We start from the raw sequence: 20,069 nt of genomic DNA on the forward strand, positions 1-20,069 counted from the left end.
CAGTCTGCCTCAAGTGACACCCCACTAGCTGTGTATCTTATGAGAAGTTTCGTTACCTTTGCAAGCGGTTTCTTGAAGTTGGTGATGGGATTATGTTGGTGACGAGGCATTGGCTACATTAAGAGAGTCATAGTGCTTCCTGCCAGTTGCTCACCCAAATACACATTTTGGGATACTGTGGCCAGTCTGCCTGAAGCGATACGCCACTAGTTGTGTATCTTAAGAGAAACATCGTTACTCTTGCCAGCGGTTTCTTGACTTTGAAGCTGCGATTATACTGGTGACGAGATATTGGCTACCCTAAGAGAGTCACAGTGTTTCGTGCCAGTTGCTCACCCAAATACAAATTTTTTAGATACTGTGTCAAGTGTGCCTGAAGCGATACGCCACTAGTTGTGTATCTTAAGAGAAACATCGTTACTTTTGCCAGGGGTTTCTAGAAGTTGCTGATTTGATTCTGCTGGTGACGAGGCATTGGCTACCTCAAGAGAGTCATAGAGATTCCTGCCAGTTCTTCACCCAAATACACATTTTTTAGATACTCTTTCCAGTCTGCCTGATAGCTAGGCCACTAGCTATGTATCTTAAGAGTCATTGTAACTTTTGCCAGGGGTTTCTTGAAGTTGCTGATGTGATTATGCTGGTGACGAGGCATTGGCTACCCTATGAGTGTCATAGTGATTCCTGCTAGTTGCTCACCCAAATACACATTTTTTTGATACTTTGGCCAGTCTGCCTCAAGTGACACGCCACTAGCTGTGTATCTTATGAGAAGCTTCGTTACCTTTGCAAGCGGTTTCTTGAAGTTGGTGATGGGATTACGTTGGTGACGAGGCATTGGCTACCTTAAGAGAGTCATAGTGCTTCCTGCCAGTTGCTCACCCAAATACACATTTTGAGATACTGTGGCCAGTCTGCCTGAAGCGATACGTCACTAGTTGTGTATCTTAAGAGAAACATCGTTACTCTTGCCAGCAGTTCTTGACTTTGAAGATGTGATTATACTGGTGACGAGATATTGGTTACCCTAAGAGAGTCACAGTGTTTCGTGCCAGTTGCTCACCCAAATACACATTTTTTAGATACTGTTTCCAGTGTGCCTGAAGCGATACGCCACTAGTTGTGTATCTTAAGAGAATCATCGTTACTTTTGAAAGGGGTTTCTAGAAGTTGCTGATTTGATTCTGCTGGTGACGAAGCATTGGCTACCTCAAGAGAGTCATAGAGATTCCTGCCAGTTCTTCACCCAAATACACATTTATTAAATACTCTTTCCAGTCTGCCTGATAGCTACGCCACTAGTTGTGTATCTTAAGAGTCATTGTAACTTTTGCCAGGGGTTTCTTGAAGTTGCTGATGTGATTATGCTGGTGACGAGGCATTGGCTACCCTATGAGTGTCATAGTGATTCCTGCTAGTTGCTCACCCAAATACACATTTTTTTGATACTTTGGCCAGTCCGCCTCAAGTGACACCCCACTAGCTGTGTATCTTATGAGAAGTTTCGTTACCTTTGCAAGCGGTTTCTTGAACTTGGTGATGGGATTATGTTGGTGACGAGGCATTGGCTACATTAAGAGAGTCATAGTGCTTCCTGCCAGTTGCTCACCCAAATACACATTTTGAGATACTGTGGCCAGTCTGCCTGTAGCGATACGCCACTAGTTGTGTATCTTAAGAGAAACATCGTTACTTTTCCCAGGGGTTTCTAGAAGTTGCTGATTTGATTCTGCTGGTGACGAGGCATTGGCTACCTCAAGAGAGTCATAGAGATTCCTGCCAGTTCTTCACCCAAATACACATTTTTTAGATACTCTTTCCAGTCTGCCTGATAGCTACGCCACTAGTTGTGTATCTTAAGAGTCATTGTAACTTTTGCCAGGGGTTTCTTGAAGTTGCTGATGTGATTATGCTGGTGACGAGGCATTGGCTACCCTATGAGGGTCATAGTTTTTCCTGCTAGTTGCTCACCCAAATACACATTTTTTTGATACTTTGGCCAGTCTGCCTCAAGTGACACCCCACTAGCTGTGTATCTTATGAGAAGTTTCGTTACCTTTGCAAGCGGTTTCTTGAAGTTGGTGATGGGATTATGTTGGTGACGAGGCATTGGCTACATTAAGAGAGTCATAGTGCTTCCTGCCAGTTGCTCACCCAAATACACATTTTGGGATACTGTGGCCAGTCTGCCTGAAGCGATACGCCACTAGTTGTGTATCTTAAGAGAAACATCGTTACTCTTGCCAGCGGTTTCTTGACTTTGAAGATGTGATTATACTGGTGACGAGATATTGGTTACCCTAAGAGAGTCACAGTGTTTCGTGCCAGTTGCTCACCCAAATACACATTTTTTAGATACTGTTTCCAGTGTGCCTGAAGCGATACGCCACTAGTTGTGTATCTTAAGAGAAACATCGTTACTTTTGCCAGGGGTTTCTAGAAGTTGCTGATTTGATTCTGCTGGTGACGAGGCATTGGCTACCTCAAGAGAGTCATAGAGATTCCTGCCAGTTCTTCACCCAAATACACATTTTTTAGATACTCTTTCCAGTCTGCCTGATAGCTACGCCACTAGTTGTGTATCTTAAGAGTCATTGTAACTTTTGCCAGGGGTTTCTTGAAGTTGCTGATGTGATTATGCTGGTGACGAGGCATTGGCTACCCTATGAGTGTCATAGTGATTCCTGCTAGTTGCTCACCCAAATACACATTTTTTTGATACTTTGGCCAGTCCGCCTCAAGTGACACCTCACTAGCTGTGTATCTTATGAGAAGTTTCGTTACCTTTGCAAGCGGTTTCTTGAACTTGGTGATGGGATTATGTTGGTGACGAGGCATTGGCTACATTAAGAGAGTCATAGTGCTTCCTGCCAGTTGCTCACACAAATACACATTTTGAGATACTGTGGCCAGTCTGCCTGTAGCGATACGCCACTAGTTGTGTATCTTAAGAGAAACATCGTTACTCTTGCCAGCGGTTTCTTGACTTTGAAGCTGCGATTATACTGGTGACAAGATATTGGCTACCCTAAGAGAGTCACAGTGTTTCGTGCCAGTTGCTCACCCAAATACAAATTTTTTAGATACTGTGTCCAGTGTGCCTGAAGCGATACGCCACTAGTTGTGTATCTTAAGAGAAACATCGTTACTTTTGCCAGGGGTTTCTAGAAGTTGCTGATTTGATTCTGCTGGTGACGAGGCATTGGCTACCTCAAGAGAGTCATAGAGATTCCTGCCAGTTCTTCACCCAAATACACATTTTTTAGATACTCTTTCCAGTCTGCCTGATAGCTAGGCCACTAGCTATGTATCTTAAGAGTCATTGTAACTTTTGCCACGGGTTTCTTGAAGTTGCTGATGTGATTATGCTGGTGACGAGGCATTGGCTACCCTATGAGTGTCATAGTGATTCCTGCTAGTTGCTCACCCAAATACACATTTTTTTGATACTTTGGCCAGTCTGCCTCAAGTGACACCCCACTAGCTGTGTATCTTATGAGAAGCTTCGTTACCTTTGCAAGCGGTTTCTTGAAGTTGGTGATGGGATTACGTTGGTGACGAGGCATTGGCTACCTTAAGAGAGTCATAGTGCTTCCTGCCAGTTGCTCACCCAAATACACATTTTGAGATACTGTGGCCAGTCTGCCTGAAGCGATACGTCACTAGTTGTGTATCTTAAGAGAAACATCGTTACTCTTGCCAGCAGTTCTTGACTTTGAAGATGTGATTATACTGGTGACGAGATATTGGTTACCCTAAGAGAGTCACAGTGTTTCGTGCCAGTTGCTCACCCAAATACACATTTTTTAGATACTGTTTCCAGTGTGCCTGAAGCGATACGCCACTAGTTGTGTATCTTAAGAGAAACATCGTTACTTTTGAAAGGGGTTTCTAGAAGTTGCTGATTTGATTCTGCTGGTGACGAGGCATTGGCTACCTCAAGAGAGTCATAGAGATTCCTGCCAGTTCTTCACCCAAATACACATTTTTTAGATACTCTTTCCAGTCTGCCTGATAGCTAGGCCACTAGCTATGTATCTTAAGAGTCATTGCAACTTTTGCCAGGGGTTTCTTGAAGTTGCTGATGTGATTATGCTGGTGACGAGGCATTGGCTACCCTATGAGTGTCATAGTGATTCCTGCTAGTTGCTCACCCAAATACACATTTTTTTGATACTTTGGCCAGTCTGCCTCAAGTGACACCCCACTAGCTGTGTATCTTATGAGAAGCTTCGTTACCTTTGCAAGCGGTTTCTTGAAGTTGGTGATGGGATTACGTTGGTGACGAGGCATTGGCTACCTTAAGAGAGTCATAGTGCTTCCTGCCAGTTGCTCACCCAAATACACATTTTGAGATACTGTGGCCAGTCTGCCTGAAGCGATACGTCACTAGTTGTGTATCTTAAGAGAAACATCGTTACTCTTGCCAGCAGTTCTTGACTTTGAAGCTGTGATTATACTGGTGACGAGATATTGGATACCCTAAGAGAGTCACAGTGTTTCGTGCCAGTTGCTCACCCAAATACACATTTTTTAGATACTGTTTCCAGTGTGCCTGAAGCGATACGCCACTAGATGTGTATCTTAAGAGAAACATCGTTACTTTTGAAAGGGGTTTCTAGAAGTTGCTGATTTGATTCTGCTGGTGACGAAGCATTGGCTACCTCAAGATAGTCATAGAGATTCCTGCCAGTTCTTCACCCAAATACACATTTTTTAGATACTCTTTCCAGTCTGCCTGATAGCTACGCCACTAGTTGTGTATCTTAAGAGTCATTGTAACTTTTGCCAGGGGTTTCTTGAAGTTGCTGATGTGATTATGCTGGTGACGAGGCATTGGCTACCCTATGTGTGTCATAGTGATTCCTGCTAGTTGCTCACCCAAATACAAATTTTTTTGATACTTTGGCCAGTCCGCCTCAAGTGACACCTCACTAGCTGTGTATCTTATGAGAAGTTTCGTTACCTTTGCAAGCGGTTTCTTGAACTTGGTGATGGGATTATGTTGGTGACGAGGCATTGGCTACATTAAGAGAGTCATAGTGCTTCCTGCCAGTTGCTCACCCAAATACACATTTTGAGATACTGTGGCCAGTCTGCCTGTAGCGATACGCCACTAGTTGTGTATCTTAAGAGAAACATCGTTACTCTTGCCAGCGGTTTCTTGACTCTGAAGCTGTGATTATACTGGTGACGAGATATTGGCTACCCTAAGAGAGTCACAGTGTTCCGTGCCAGTAGCTCACCCAAATACAAATTTTTTAGATACTGTGTCCAGTGTGCCTGAAGCGATACGCCACTAGTTGTGTATCTTAAGAGAAACATCGTTACTTTTGCCAGGGGTTTCTAGAAGTTGCTGATTTGATTCTGCTGGTGACGAGGCATTGGCTACCTCAAGAGAGTCATAGAGATTCCTGCCAGTTCTTCACCCAAATACACATTTTTTAGATACTCTTTCCAGTCTGCCTGATAGCTAGGCCACTAGCTGTGTATCTTAAGAGTCATAGTAACTTTTGCCAGGGGTTTCTTGAAGTTGCTGATGTGATTATGCTGGTGACGAGGCATTGGCTACCCTATGAGTGTCATAGTGATTCCTGCTAGTTGCTCACCCAAATACACATTTTTTTGATACTTTGGCCAGTCTGCCTCAAGTGACACCCCACTAGCTGTGTATCTTATGAGAAGCTTCGTTACCTTTGCAAGCGGTTTCTTGAAGTTGGTGATGGGATTACGTTGGTGACGAGGCATTGGCTACCTTAAGAGAGTCATAGTGCTTCCTGCCAGTTGCTCACCCAAATACACATTTTGAGATACTGTGGCCAGTCTGCCTGAAGCGATACGCCACTAGTTGTGTATCTTAAGAGAAACATCGTTACTTTTCCCAGGGGTTTCTAGAAGTTGCTGATTTGATTCTGCTGGTGACGAGGCATTGGCTACCTCAAGAGAGTCATAGAGATTCCTGCCAGTTCTTCACCCAAATACACATTTTTTAGATACTCTTTCCAGTCTGCCTGATAGCTACGCCACTAGTTGTGTATCTTAAGAGTCATTGTAACTTTTGCCAGGGGTTTCTTGAAGTTGCTGATGTGATTATGCTGGTGACGAGGCATTGGCTACCCTATGAGTGTCATAGTTTTTCCTGCTAGTTGCTCACCCAAATACACATTTTTTTGATACTTTGGCCAGTCCGCCTCAAGTGACACCCCACTAGCTGTGTATCTTATGAGAAGTTTCGTTACCTTTGCAAGCGGTTTCTTGAAGTTGGTGATGGGATTATGTTGGTGACGAGGCATTGGCTACATTAAGAGAGTCATAGTGTTTCCTGCCAGTTGCTCACCCAAATACACATTTTGAGATACTGTGGCCAGTCTGCCTGAAGCGATACGCCACTAGTTGTGTATCTTAAGAGAAACATCGTTACTCTTGCCAGCGGTTTCTTGACTTTGAAGCTGTGATTATACTGATGACGAGATATTGGTTACCCTAAGAGAGTCACAGTGTTTCGTGCCAGTTGCTCACCCAAATACACATTTTTTAGATACTTTTTCCAGTGTGCCTGAAGCGATACGCCACTAGTTGTGTATCTTAAGAGAAACATCGTTACTTTTGCCAGGGGTTTCTAGAAGTTGCTGATTTGATTCTGCTGGTGACGAGGCATTGGCTACCTCAAGAGAGTCATAGAGATTCCTGCCAGTTCTTCACCCAAATACACATTTTTTAGATACTCTTTCCAGTCTGCCTGATAGCTACGCCACTAGTTGTGTATCTTAAGAGTCATTGTAACTTTTGCCAGGGGTTTCTTGAAGTTGCTGATGTGATTATGCTGGTGACGAGGCATTGGCTACCCTATGAGTGTCATAGTGATTCCTGCTAGTTGCTCACCCAAATACACATTTTTTTGATACTTTGGCCAGTCTGCCTCAAGTGACACCCCACTAGCTGTGTATCTTATGAGAAGCTTCGTTACCTTTGCAAGCGGTTTCTTGAAGTTGGTGATGGGATTACGTTGGTGACGAGGCATTGGCTACCTTAAGAGAGTCATAGTGCTTCCTGCCAGTTGCTCACCCAAATACACATTTTGAGATACTGTGGCCAGTCTGCCTGAAGCGATACGTCACTAGTTGTGTATCTTAAGAGAAACATCGTTACTCTTGCCAGCAGTTCTTGACTTTGAAGCTGTGATTATACTGGTGACGAGATATTGGATACCCTAAGAGAGTCACAGTGTTTCGTGCCAGTTGCTCACCCAAATACACATTTTTTAGATACTGTTTCCAGTGTGCCTGAAGCGATACGCCACTAGATGTGTATCTTAAGAGAAACATCGTTACTTTTGAAAGGGGTTTCTAGAAGTTGCTGATTTGATTCTGCTGGTGACGAAGCATTGGCTACCTCAAGATAGTCATAGAGATTCCTGCCAGTTCTTCACCCAAATACACATTTTTTAGATACTCTTTCCAGTCTGCCTGATAGCTACGCCACTAGTTGTGTATCTTAAGAGTCATTGTAACTTTTGCCAGGGGTTTCTTGAAGTTGCTGATGTGATTATGCTGGTGACGAGGCATTGGCTACCCTATGTGTGTCATAGTGATTCCTGCTAGTTGCTCACCCAAATACAAATTTTTTTGATACTTTGGCCAGTCCGCCTCAAGTGACACCTCACTAGCTGTGTATCTTATGAGAAGTTTCGTTACCTTTGCAAGCGGTTTCTTGAACTTGGTGATGGGATTATGTTGGTGACGAGGCATTGGCTACATTAAGAGAGTCATAGTGCTTCCTGCCAGTTGCTCACCCAAATACACATTTTGAGATACTGTGGCCAGTCTGCCTGTAGCGATACGCCACTAGTTGTGTATCTTAAGAGAAACATCGTTACTCTTGCCAGCGGTTTCTTGACTCTGAAGCTGTGATTATACTGGTGACGAGATATTGGCTACCCTAAGAGAGTCACAGTGTTCCGTGCCAGTAGCTCACCCAAATACAAATTTTTTAGATACTGTGTCCAGTGTGCCTGAAGCGATACGCCACTAGTTGTGTATCTTAAGAGAAACATCGTTACTTTTGCCAGGGGTTTCTAGAAGTTGCTGATTTGATTCTGCTGGTGACGAGGCATTGGCTACCTCAAGAGAGTCATAGAGATTCCTGCCAGTTCTTCACCCAAATACACATTTTTTAGATACTCTTTCCAGTCTGCCTGATAGCTAGGCCACTAGCTGTGTATCTTAAGAGTCATAGTAACTTTTGCCAGGGGTTTCTTGAAGTTGCTGATGTGATTATGCTGGTGACGAGGCATTGGCTACCCTATGAGTGTCATAGTGATTCCTGCTAGTTGCTCACCCAAATACACATTTTTTTGATACTTTGGCCAGTCTGCCTCAAGTGACACCCCACTAGCTGTGTATCTTATGAGAAGCTTCGTTACCTTTGCAAGCGGTTTCTTGAAGTTGGTGATGGGATTACGTTGGTGACGAGGCATTGGCTACCTTAAGAGAGTCATAGTGCTTCCTGCCAGTTGCTCACCCAAATACACATTTTGAGATACTGTGGCCAGTCTGCCTGAAGCGATACGCCACTAGTTGTGTATCTTAAGAGAAACATCGTTACTTTTCCCAGGGGTTTCTAGAAGTTGCTGATTTGATTCTGCTGGTGACGAGGCATTGGCTACCTCAAGAGAGTCATAGAGATTCCTGCCAGTTCTTCACCCAAATACACATTTTTTAGATACTCTTTCCAGTCTGCCTGATAGCTACGCCACTAGTTGTGTATCTTAAGAGTCATTGTAACTTTTGCCAGGGGTTTCTTGAAGTTGCTGATGTGATTATGCTGGTGACGAGGCATTGGCTACCCTATGAGTGTCATAGTTTTTCCTGCTAGTTGCTCACCCAAATACACATTTTTTTGATACTTTGGCCAGTCCGCCTCAAGTGACACCCCACTAGCTGTGTATCTTATGAGAAGTTTCGTTACCTTTGCAAGCGGTTTCTTGAAGTTGGTGATGGGATTATGTTGGTGACGAGGCATTGGCTACATTAAGAGAGTCATAGTGTTTCCTGCCAGTTGCTCACCCAAATACACATTTTGAGATACTGTGGCCAGTCTGCCTGAAGCGATACGCCACTAGTTGTGTATCTTAAGAGAAACATCGTTACTCTTGCCAGCGGTTTCTTGACTTTGAAGCTGTGATTATACTGATGACGAGATATTGGTTACCCTAAGAGAGTCACAGTGTTTCGTGCCAGTTGCTCACCCAAATACACATTTTTTAGATACTGTTTCCAGTGTGCCTGAAGCGATACGCCACTAGTTGTGTATCTTAAGAGAAACATCGTTACTTTTGCCAGGGGTTTCTAGAAGTTGCTGATTTGATTCTGCTGGTGACGAGGCATTGGCTACCTCAAGAGAGTCATAGAGATTCCTGCCAGTTCTTCACCCAAATACACATTTTTTAGATACTCTTTCCAGTCTGCCTGATAGCTACGCCACTAGTTGTGTATCTTAAGAGTCATTGTAACTTTTGCCAGGGGTTTCTTGAAGTTGCTGATGTGATTATGCTGGTGACGAGGCATTGGCTACCCTATGAGTGTCATAGTGATTCCTGCTAGTTGCTCACCCAAATACACATTTTTTTGATACTTTGGCCAGTCTGTCTCAAGTGACATCCCACTAGCTGTGTATCTTATGAGAAGCTTCGTTACATTTGCAAGCGGTTTCTTGAAGTTGGTGATGGGATTATGTTGGTGACGAGGCATTGGCTACCTTAAGAGAGTCATAGTGCTTCCTGCCAGTTGCTCACCCAAATACACATTTTGAGATACTGTGGCCAGTCTGCCTGAAGCGATACGCCACTAGTTGTGTATCTTAAGAGAAACATCGTTACTCTTGCCAGCGGTTTCTTGACTTTGAAGCTGTGATTATACTGGTGACGAGATATTGGTTACACTAAGAGAGTCACAGTGTTTCGTGCCAGTTGCTCACGCAAATACACATTTTTTAGATACTGTTTCCAGTGTGCCTGAAGCGATACGCCACTAGTTGTGTATCTTAAGAGAAACATCGTTACTTTTGCCAGGGGTTTCTAGAAGTTGCTGATTTGATTCTGCTGGTGACGAGGCATTGGCTACCTCAAGAGAGTCATAGAGATTCCTGCCAGTTCTTCACCCAAATACACATTTTTTAGATACTCTTTCCAGTCTGCCTGATAGCTACGCCACTAGTTGTGTATCTTAAGAGTCATTGTAACTTTTGCCACGGGTTTCTTGAAGTTGCTGATGTGATTATGCTGGTGACGAGGCATTGGCTACCCTATGAGTGTCATAGTGATTCCTGCTAGTTGCTCACCCAAATACACATTTTTTTGATACTTTGGCCAGTCCGCCTCAAGTGACACCTCACTAGCTGTGTATCTTATGAGAAGTTTCGTTACCTTTGCAAGCGGTTTCTTGAACTTGGTGATGGGATTATGTTGGTGACGAGGCATTGGCTACATTAAGAGAGTCATAGTGCTTCCTGCCAGTTGCTCACCCAAATACACATTTTGAGATACTGTGGCCAGTCTGCCTGTAGCGATACGCCACTAGTTGTGTATCTTAAGAGAAACATCGTTACTCTTGCCAGCGGTTTCTTGACTTTGAAGCTGCGATTATACTGGTGACGAGATATTGGCTACCCTAAGAGAGTCACAGTGTTTCGTGCCAGTTGCTCACCCAAATACAAATTTTTTAGATACTGTGTCCAGTGTGCCTGAAGCGATACGCCACTAGTTGTGTATCTTAAGAGAAACATCGTTACTTTTGCCAGGGGTTTCTAGAAGTTGCTGATTTGATTCTGCTGGTGACGAGGCATTGGCTACCTCAAGAGAGTCATAGAGATTCCTGCCAGTTCTTCACCCAAATACACATTTTTTAGATACTCTTTCCAGTCTGCCTGATAGCTAGGCCACTAGCTATGTATCTTAAGAGTCATTGTAACTTTTGCCAGGGGTTTCTTGAAGTTGCTGATGTGATTATGCTGGTGACGAGGCATTGGCTACCCTATGAGTGTCATAGTGATTCCTGCTAGTTGCTCACCCAAATACACATTTTTTTGATACTTTGGCCAGTCTGCCACAAGTGACACCCCACTAGCTGTGTATCTTATGAGAAGCATCGTTACCTTTGCAAGCGGTTTCTTGAAGTTGGTGATGGGATTACGTTGGTGACGAGGCATTGGCTACCTTAAGAGAGTCATAGTGCTTCCTGCCAGTTGCTCACCCAAATACACATTTTGAGATACTGTGGCCAGTCTGCCTGAAGCGATACGTCACTAGTTGTGTATCTTAAGAGAAACATCGTTACTCTTGCCAGCAGTTCTTGACTTTGAAGATGTGATTATACTGGTGACGAGATATTGGTTACCCTAAGAGAGTCACAGTGTTTCGTGCCAGTTGCTCACCCAAATACACATTTTTTAGATACTGTTTCCAGTGTGCCTGAAGCGATACGCCACTAGTTGTGTATCTTAAGAGAAACATCGTTACTTTTGAAAGGGGTTTCTAGAAGTTGCTGATTTGATTCTGCTGGTGACGAAGCATTGGCTACCACAAGAGAGTCATAGAGATTCCTGCCAGTTCTTCACCCAAATACACATTTTTTAGATACTCTTTCCAGTCTGCCTGATAGCTACGCCACTAGTTGTGTATCTTAAGAGTCATTGTAACTTTTGCCAGGGGTTTCTTGAAGTTGCTGATGTGATTATGCTGGTGACGAGGCATTGGCTACCCTATGAGTGTCATAGTGATTCCTGCTAGTTGCTCACCCAAATACACATTTTTTTGATACTTTGGCCAGTCCGCCTCAAGTGACACCCCACTAGCTGTGTATCTTATGAGAAGTTTCGTTACCTTTGCAAGCGGTTTCTTGAACTTGGTGATGGGATTATGTTGGTGACTAGGCATTGGCTACATTAAGAGAGTCATAGTGCTTCCTGCCAGTTGCTCACCCAAATACACATTTTGAGATACTGTGGCCAGTCTGCCTGAAGCGATACGCCACTAGTTGTGTATCTTAAGAGAAACATCGTTACTCTTGCCAGCGGTTTCTTGACTTTGAAGCTGTGATTATACTGGTGACGAGATATTGGTTACCCTAAGAGAGTCACAGTGTTTCGTGCCAGTTGCTCACCCAAATACAAATTTTTTAGATACTGTGTCCAGTGTGCCTGAAGCGATACGCCACTAGTTGTGTATCTTAAGAGAAACATCGTTACTTTTGCCAGGGGTTTCTAGAAGTTGCTGATTTGATTCTGCTGGTGACGAGGCATTGGCTACCTCAAGAGAGTCATAGAGATTCCTGCCAGTTCTTCACCCAAATACACATTTTTTAGATACTCTTTCCAGTCTGCCTGATAGCTAGGCCACTAGCTGTGTATCTTAAGAGTCATTGTAACTTTTGCCAGGGGTTTCTTGAAGTTGCTGATGTGATTATGCTGGTGACGAGGCATTGGCTACCCTATGAGTGTCATAGTGATTCCTGCTAGTTGCTCACCCAAATACACATTTTTTTGATACTTTGGCCAGTCTGCCTCAAGTGACACCCCACTAGCTGTGTATCTTATGAGAAGCTTCGTTACCTTTGCAAGCGGTTTCTTGAAGTTGGTGATGGGATTACGTTGGTGACGAAACATTGGCTACCTTAAGAGAGTCATAGTGCTTCCTGCCAGTTGCTCACCCAAATACACATTTTGAGATACTGTGGCCAGTCTGCCTGAGGCGATACGTCACTAGTTGTGTATCTTAAGAGAAACATCGTTACTCTTGCCAGCAGTTTCTTGACTTTGAAGATGTGATTATACTGGTGACGAGATATTGGTTACCCTAAGAGAGTCACAGTGTTTCGTGCCAGTTGCTCACCCAAATACACATTTTTTAGATACTGTTTCCAGTGTGCCTGAAGCGATACGCCACTAGTTGTGTATCTTAAGAGAAACATCGTTACTTTTGAAAGGGGTTTCTAGAAGTTGCTGATTTGATTCTGCTGGTGACGAAGCATTGGCTACCTCAAGATAGTCATAGAGATTCCTGCCAGTTCTTCACCCAAATACACATTTTTTAGATACTCTTTCCAGTCTGCCTGATAGCTACGCCACTAGCTGTGTATCTTAAGAGTCATTGTAACTTTTGACAGGGGTTTCTTGAAGTTGCTGATGTGATTATGCTGGTGACGAGGCATTGGCTACCCTATGAGTGTCATAGTGATTGCTGCTAGTTGCTCACCCAAATACACATTTTTTTGATACTTTGGCCAGTCTGCCTCAAGTGACACCCCACTAGCTGTGTATCTTATGAGAAGCTTCGTTACCTTTGCAAGCGGTTTCTTGAAGTTGGTGATGGGATTACGTTGGTGACGAGGCATTGGCTACCTTAAGAGAGTCATAGTGCTTCCTGCCAGTTGCTCACCCAAATACACATTTTGAGATACTGTAGCCAGTCTGCCTGAAGCGATACGTCACTAGTTGTGTATCTTAAGAGAAACATCGTTACTCTTGCCAGCAGTTTCTTGACTTTGAAGATGTTATTATACTGGTGACGAGATATTGGTTACCCTAAGAGAGTCACAGTGTTTCGTGCCAGTTGCTCACCCAAATACACATTTTTTAGATACTGTTTCCAGTGTGCCTGAAGCGATACGCCACTAGTTGTGTATCTTAAGAGAAACATCGTTACTTTTGAAAGGGGTTTCTAGAAGTTGCTGATTTGATTCTGCTGGTGACGAAGCATTGGCTACCTCAAGATAGTCATAGAGATTCCTGCCAGTTCTTCACCCAAATACACATTTTTTAGATACTCTTTCCAGTCTGCCTGATAGCTACGCCACTAGTTTTGTATCTTAAGAGTCATTGTAACTTTTGCCAGGGGTTTCTTGAAGTTGCTGATGTGATTATGCTGGTGACGAGGCATTGGCTACCCTATGAGTGTCATAGTGATTCCTGCTAGTTGCTCACCCAAATACACATTTTTTTGATACTTTGGCCAGTCCGCCTCAAGTGACACCTCACTAGCTGTGTATCTTATGAGAAGTTTCGTTACCTTTGCAAGCGGTTTCTTGAACTTGGTGATGGGATTATGTTGGTGACGAGGCATTGGCTACATTAAGAGAGTCATAGTGCTTCCTGCCAGTTGCTCACCCAAATACACATTTTGAGATACTGTGGCCAGTCTGCCTGTAGCGATACGCCACTAGTTGTGTATCTTAAGAGAAACATCGTTACTCTTGCCAGCGGTTTCTTGACTTTGAAGCTGTGATTATACTGGTGACGAGATATTGGCTACCCTAAGAGAGTCACAGTGTTTCGTGCCAGTTGCTCACCCAAATACAAATTTTTTAGATACTGTGTCCAGTGTGCCTGAAGCGATACGCCACTAGTTGTGTATCTTAAGAGAAACATCGTTACTTTTGAAAGGGGTTTCTAGAAGTTGCTGATTTGATTCTGCTGGTGACGAGGCATTGGCTACCTCAAGAGAGTCATAGAGATTCCTGCCAGTTCTTCACCCAAATACACATTTTTTAGATACTCTTTCCAGTCTGCCTGATAGCTACGCCACTAGCTGTGTATCTTAAGAGTCATTGTAACTTTTGCCAGGGGTTTCTTGAAGTTGCTGATGTGATTATGCTGGTGACGAGGCATTGGCTACGCTATGAGTGTCATAGTGATTGCTGCTAGTTGCTCACCCAAATACACATTTTTTTGATACTTTGGCCAGTCTGCCTCAAGTGACACCCCACTAGCTGTGTATCTTATGAGAAGCTTCGTTACCTTTGCAAGCGGTTTCTTGAAGTTGGTGATGGGATTACGTTGGTGACGAGGCATTGGCTACCTTAAGAGAGTCATAGTGCTTCCTGCCAGTTGCTCACCCAAATACACATTTTGAGATACTGTAGCCAGTCTGCCTGAAGCGATACGTCACTAGTTGTGTATCTTAAGAGAAACATCGTTACTCTTGCCAGCAGTTTCTTGACTTTGAAGATGTTATTATACTGGTGACGAGATATTGGTTACCCTAAGAGAGTCACAGTGTTTCGTGCCAGTTGCTCACCCAAATACACATTTTTTAGATACTGTTTCCAGTGTGCCTGAAGCGATACGCCACTAGTTGTGTATCTTAAGAGAAACATCGTTACTTTTGCCAGGGGTTTCTAGAAGTTGCTGATTTGATTCTGCTGGTGACGAGGCATTGGTTACCTCAAGAGAGTCATAGAGATTCCTGCCAGTTCTTCACCCAAATACACATTTTTTAGATACTCTTTCCAGTCTGCTTGATAGCTACGCCACTAGTTGTGTATCTTAAGAGTCGTTGTAACTTTTGCCAGCGGTTTCTTGACTTTGAAGCTGTGATTATACTGGTGACGAGATATTGGCTACCCTAAGAGAGTCACAGTGTTTCCTGCCAGTTGCTCATCCAAATACACATTTTTTAGATACTCTTTCCAGTCTGCCTGATAGCTACGCCACTAGTTGTGTATCTTAAGAGTCATTGTAACTTTTGCCAGGGGTTTCTTGATGTTGCTGATGTGATTATGCTGGTGACGAGGCATTGGCTACCCTATGAGTGTCATAGTGATTCCTGCTAGTTGCTCACCCAAATACACATTTTTTTGATACTTTGGCCAGTCCGCCTCAAGTGACACCTCACTAGCTGTGTATCTAATGAGAAGTTTCGTTACCTTTGCAAGCGGTTTCTTGAACTTGGTGATGGGATTATGTTGGTGACGAGGCATTGGCTACATTAAGAGAGTCATAGTGCTTCCTGCCAGTTGCTCACCCAAATACACATTTTGAGATACTGTGGCCAGTCTGCCTGTAGCAATACGCCACTAGTTGTGTATCTTAAGAGAAACATCGTTACTCTTGCCAGCGGTTTCTTGACTTTGAAGCTGTGATTATACTGGTGACGAGATATTGGCTACCCTAAGAGAGTCACAGTGTTTCGTGCCAGTTGCTCACCCAAATACAAATTTTTTAGATACTGTGTCCAGTGTGCCTGAAGCGATACGCCACTAGTTGTGTATCTTAAGAGAAACATGGTTACTTTTGCCAGGGGTTTCTAGAAGTTGCTGATTTGATTCTGCTGGTGACGAGGCATTGGCTACCTCAAGAGAGTCATAGAGATTCCTGCCAGTTCTTCACCCAAATACACATTTTTTAGATACTCTTTCCAGTCTGCCTGATAGCTAGGCCACTAGCTGTGTATCTTAAGAGTCATTGTAACTTTTGCCAGGGGTTTCTTGAAGTTGCTGATGTGATTATGCTGGTGACGAGGCATTGGCTACCCTATGAGTGTCATAGTGATTCCTGCTAGTTGCTCACCCAAATACACATTTTTTTGATACTTTGGCCAGTCTGCCTCAAGTGACACCCCACTAGCTGTGTACCTTATGAGAAGCTTCGTTACCTTTGCAAGCGGTTTCTTGAAGTTGGTGATGGGATTACGTTGGTGACGAGGCATTGGCTACCTTAAGAGAGTCATAGTGCTTCCTGCCAGTTGCTCACCCAAATACACATTTTGAGATACTGTGGCCAGTCTGCCTGAAGCGATACGTCACTAGTTGTGTATCTTAAGAGAAACATCGTTACTCTTGCCAGCAGTTTCTTGACTTTGAAGATGTGATTATACTGGTGACGAGATATTGGTTACCCTAAGAGAGTCACAGTGTTTCGTGCCAGTTGCTCACCCAAATACACATTTTTTAGATACTGTTTCCAGTGTGCCTGAAGCGATACGCCACTAGTTGTGTATCTTAAGAGAAACATCGTTACTTTTGAAAGGGGTTTCTAGAAGTTGCTGATTTGATTCTGCTGGTGACGAAGCATTGGCTACCTCAAGATAGTCATAGAGATTCCTGCCAGTTCTTCACCCAAATACACATTTTTTAGATACTCTTTCCAGTCTGCCTGATAGCTACGCCACTAGTTGTGTATCTTGAGAGTCATTGTAACTTTTGCCAGGGGTTTCTTGAAGTAGCTGATGTGATTATGCTGGTGACGAGGCATTGGCTACCCTATGAGTGTCATAGTGATTCCTGCTAGTTGCTCACCCAAATACACATTCTTTTGATACTTTGGCCAGTCTGCCTCAAGTGACACCCCACTAGCTGTGTATCTTATGAGAAGCTTCGTTACCTTAACAAGCGGTTTCTTGAAGTTGGTGATGGGATTATGTTGTTGACGAGGCATTGGCTACCTTAAGAGAGTCATAGTGCTTCCTGCCAGTTGCTCACCCAAATACACATTTTGAGATACTGTGGCCAGTCTGCCTGAAGCGATACGTCACTAGTTGTGTATCTTAAGAGAAACATCGTTACTCTTGCCAGCAGTTTCTTGACTTTGAAGATGTGATTATACTGGTGACGAGATATTGGTTACCCTAAGAGAGTCACAGTGTTTCGTGCCAGTTGCTCACCCAAATACACATTTTTTAGATACTGTTTCCAGTGTGCCTGAAGCGATACGCCACTAGTTGTGTATCTTAAGAGAAACATCTTTACTTTTGCCAGGGGTTTCTAGAAGTTGCTGATTTGATTCTGCTGGTGACGAGGCATTGTCTACCTCAAGAGAGTCATAGAGATTCCTGCCAGTTCTTCACCCAAATACACATTTTTTAGATACTCTTTCCAGTCTGCCTGATAGCTACGCCACTAGCTGTGTATCTTAAGAGTCATTGTAACTTTTGCCAAGGGTTTCTTGAAGTTGCTGATGTGATTATGCTGGTGACGAGGCATTGGCTACCCTATGAGTGTCATAGTGATTGCTGCTAGTTGCTCACCCAAATACACATTTTTTTGATACTTTGGCCAGTCTGCCTCAAGTGACACCCCACTAGCTGTGTATCTTATGAGAAGCTTCGTTACCTTTGCAAGCGGTTTCTTGAAGTTGGTGATGGGATTACGTTGGTGACGAGGCATTGGCTACCTTAAGAGAGTCATAGTGCTTCCTGCCAGTTGCTCACCCAAATACACATTTTGAGATACTGTAGCCAGTCTGCCTGAAGCGATACGTCACTAGTTGTGTATCTTAAGAGAAACATCGTTACTCTTGCCAGCAGTTTCTTGACTTTGAAGATGTGATTATACTGGTGACGAGATATTGGTTACCCTAAGAGAGTCACAGTGTTTCGTGCCAGTTGCTCACCCAAATACACATTTTTTAGATACTGTTTCCAGTGTGCCTGAGGCGATACGCCACTAGTTGTGTATCTTAAGAGAAACATCGTTACTTTTGAAAGGGGTTTCTAGAAGTTGCTGATTTGATTCTGCTGGTGACGAAGCATTGGCTACCTCAAGAGAGTCATAGAGATTCCTGCCAGTTCTTCACCCAAATACACATTTTTTAGATACCCTTTCCAGTCTGCCTGATAGCTACGCCACTAGTTGTGTATCTTAAGAGTCATTGTAACTTTTGCCAGGGGTTTCTTGAAGTTGCTGATGTGATTATGCTGGTGACGAGGCATTGGCTACCCTATGAGTGTCATAGTGATTCCTGCTAGTTGCTCACCCAAATACACATTTTTTTGATACTTTGTCGAGTCCGCCTCAAGTGACACCCCACTAGCTGTGTATCTTATGAGAAGTTTCGTTACCTTTGCAAGCGGTTTCTTGAACTTGGTGATGGGATTATGTTGGTGACGAGGCATTGGCTACATTAAGAGAGTCATAGTGCTTCCTGCCAGTTGCTCACCCAAATACACATTTTTTAGGTACTGTTTCCAGTGTGCCTGAAGCGATACGCCACTAGTTGTGTATCTTAAGAGAAACATCGTTACTTTTGCCAGGGGTTTCTAGAAGTTGCTGATTTGATTCTGCTGGTGACGAGGCATTGGTTACCTCAAGAGAGTCATAGAGATTCCTGCCAGTTCTTCACCCAAATACACATTTTTTAGATACTCTTTCCAGTCTGCTTGATAGCTACGCCACTAGTTGTGTATCTTAAGAGTCATTGTAACTTTTGCCAGCGGTTTCTTGACTTTGAAGCTGTGATTATACTGGTGACGAGATATTGGCTACCCTAAGAGAGTCACAGTGTTTCCTGCCAGTTGCTCATCCAAATACACATTTTTTAGATACTCTTTCCAGTCGGCCTGATAGCTACGCCACTAGTTGTGTATCTTAAGAGTCATTGTAACTTTTGCCAGGAGTTTCTTGAAGTTGCTGATGTGATTATGCTGGTGACGAGGCATTGGCTACCCTATGAGTGTCATAGTGATTCCTGCTAGTTGCTCACCCAAATACACATTCTTTTGATACTTTGGCCAGTCTGCCTCAAGTGACACTCCACTAGCTGTGTATCTTATGAGAAGCTTCGTTACCTTTGCAAGCGGTTTCTTGAAGTTGGTGATGGGATTATGTTGGTGACGAGGCATTGGCTACCTTAAGAGAGTCATAGTGCTTCCTGCCAGTTGCTCACCCAAATACACATTTTGAGATACTGTGGCCAGTCTGCCTGAAGCGATACGTCACTAGTTGTGTATCTTAAGAGAAACATCGTTACTCTTGCCAGCAGTTTCTTGACTTTGAAGATGTGATTATACTGGTGACGAGATATTGGTTACCCTAAGAGAGTCACAGTGTTTCGTGCCAGTTGCTCACCCAAATACACATTTTTTAGATACTGTTTCCAGTGTGCCTGAAGCGATACGCCACTAGTTGTGTATCTTAAGAGAAACATCGTTACTTTTGAAAGGGGTTTCTAGAAGTTGCTGATTTGATTCTGCTGGTGACGAAGCATTGGCTACCTCAAGATAGTCATAGAGATTCCTGCCAGTTCTTCACCCAAATACACATTTTTTAGATACTCTTTCCAGTCTGCCTGATAGCTACGCCACTAGTTTTGTATCTTAAGAGTCATTGTAACTTTTGCCAGGGGTTTCTTGAAGTTGCTGATGTGATTATGCTGGTGACGAGGCATTGGCTACCCTATGAGTGTCATAGTGATTCCTGCTAGTTGCTCACCCAAATACACATTTTTTTGATACTTTGGCCAGTCCGCCTCAAGTGACACCTCACTAGCTGTGTATCTTATGAGAAGTTTCGTTACCTTTG

This window comes from Schistocerca nitens, chromosome 3, assembly GCF_023898315.1.
Source record: "Schistocerca nitens isolate TAMUIC-IGC-003100 chromosome 3, iqSchNite1.1, whole genome shotgun sequence".
NCBI classification, from domain to species: Eukaryota; Metazoa; Arthropoda; class Insecta; order Orthoptera; family Acrididae; genus Schistocerca; species Schistocerca nitens.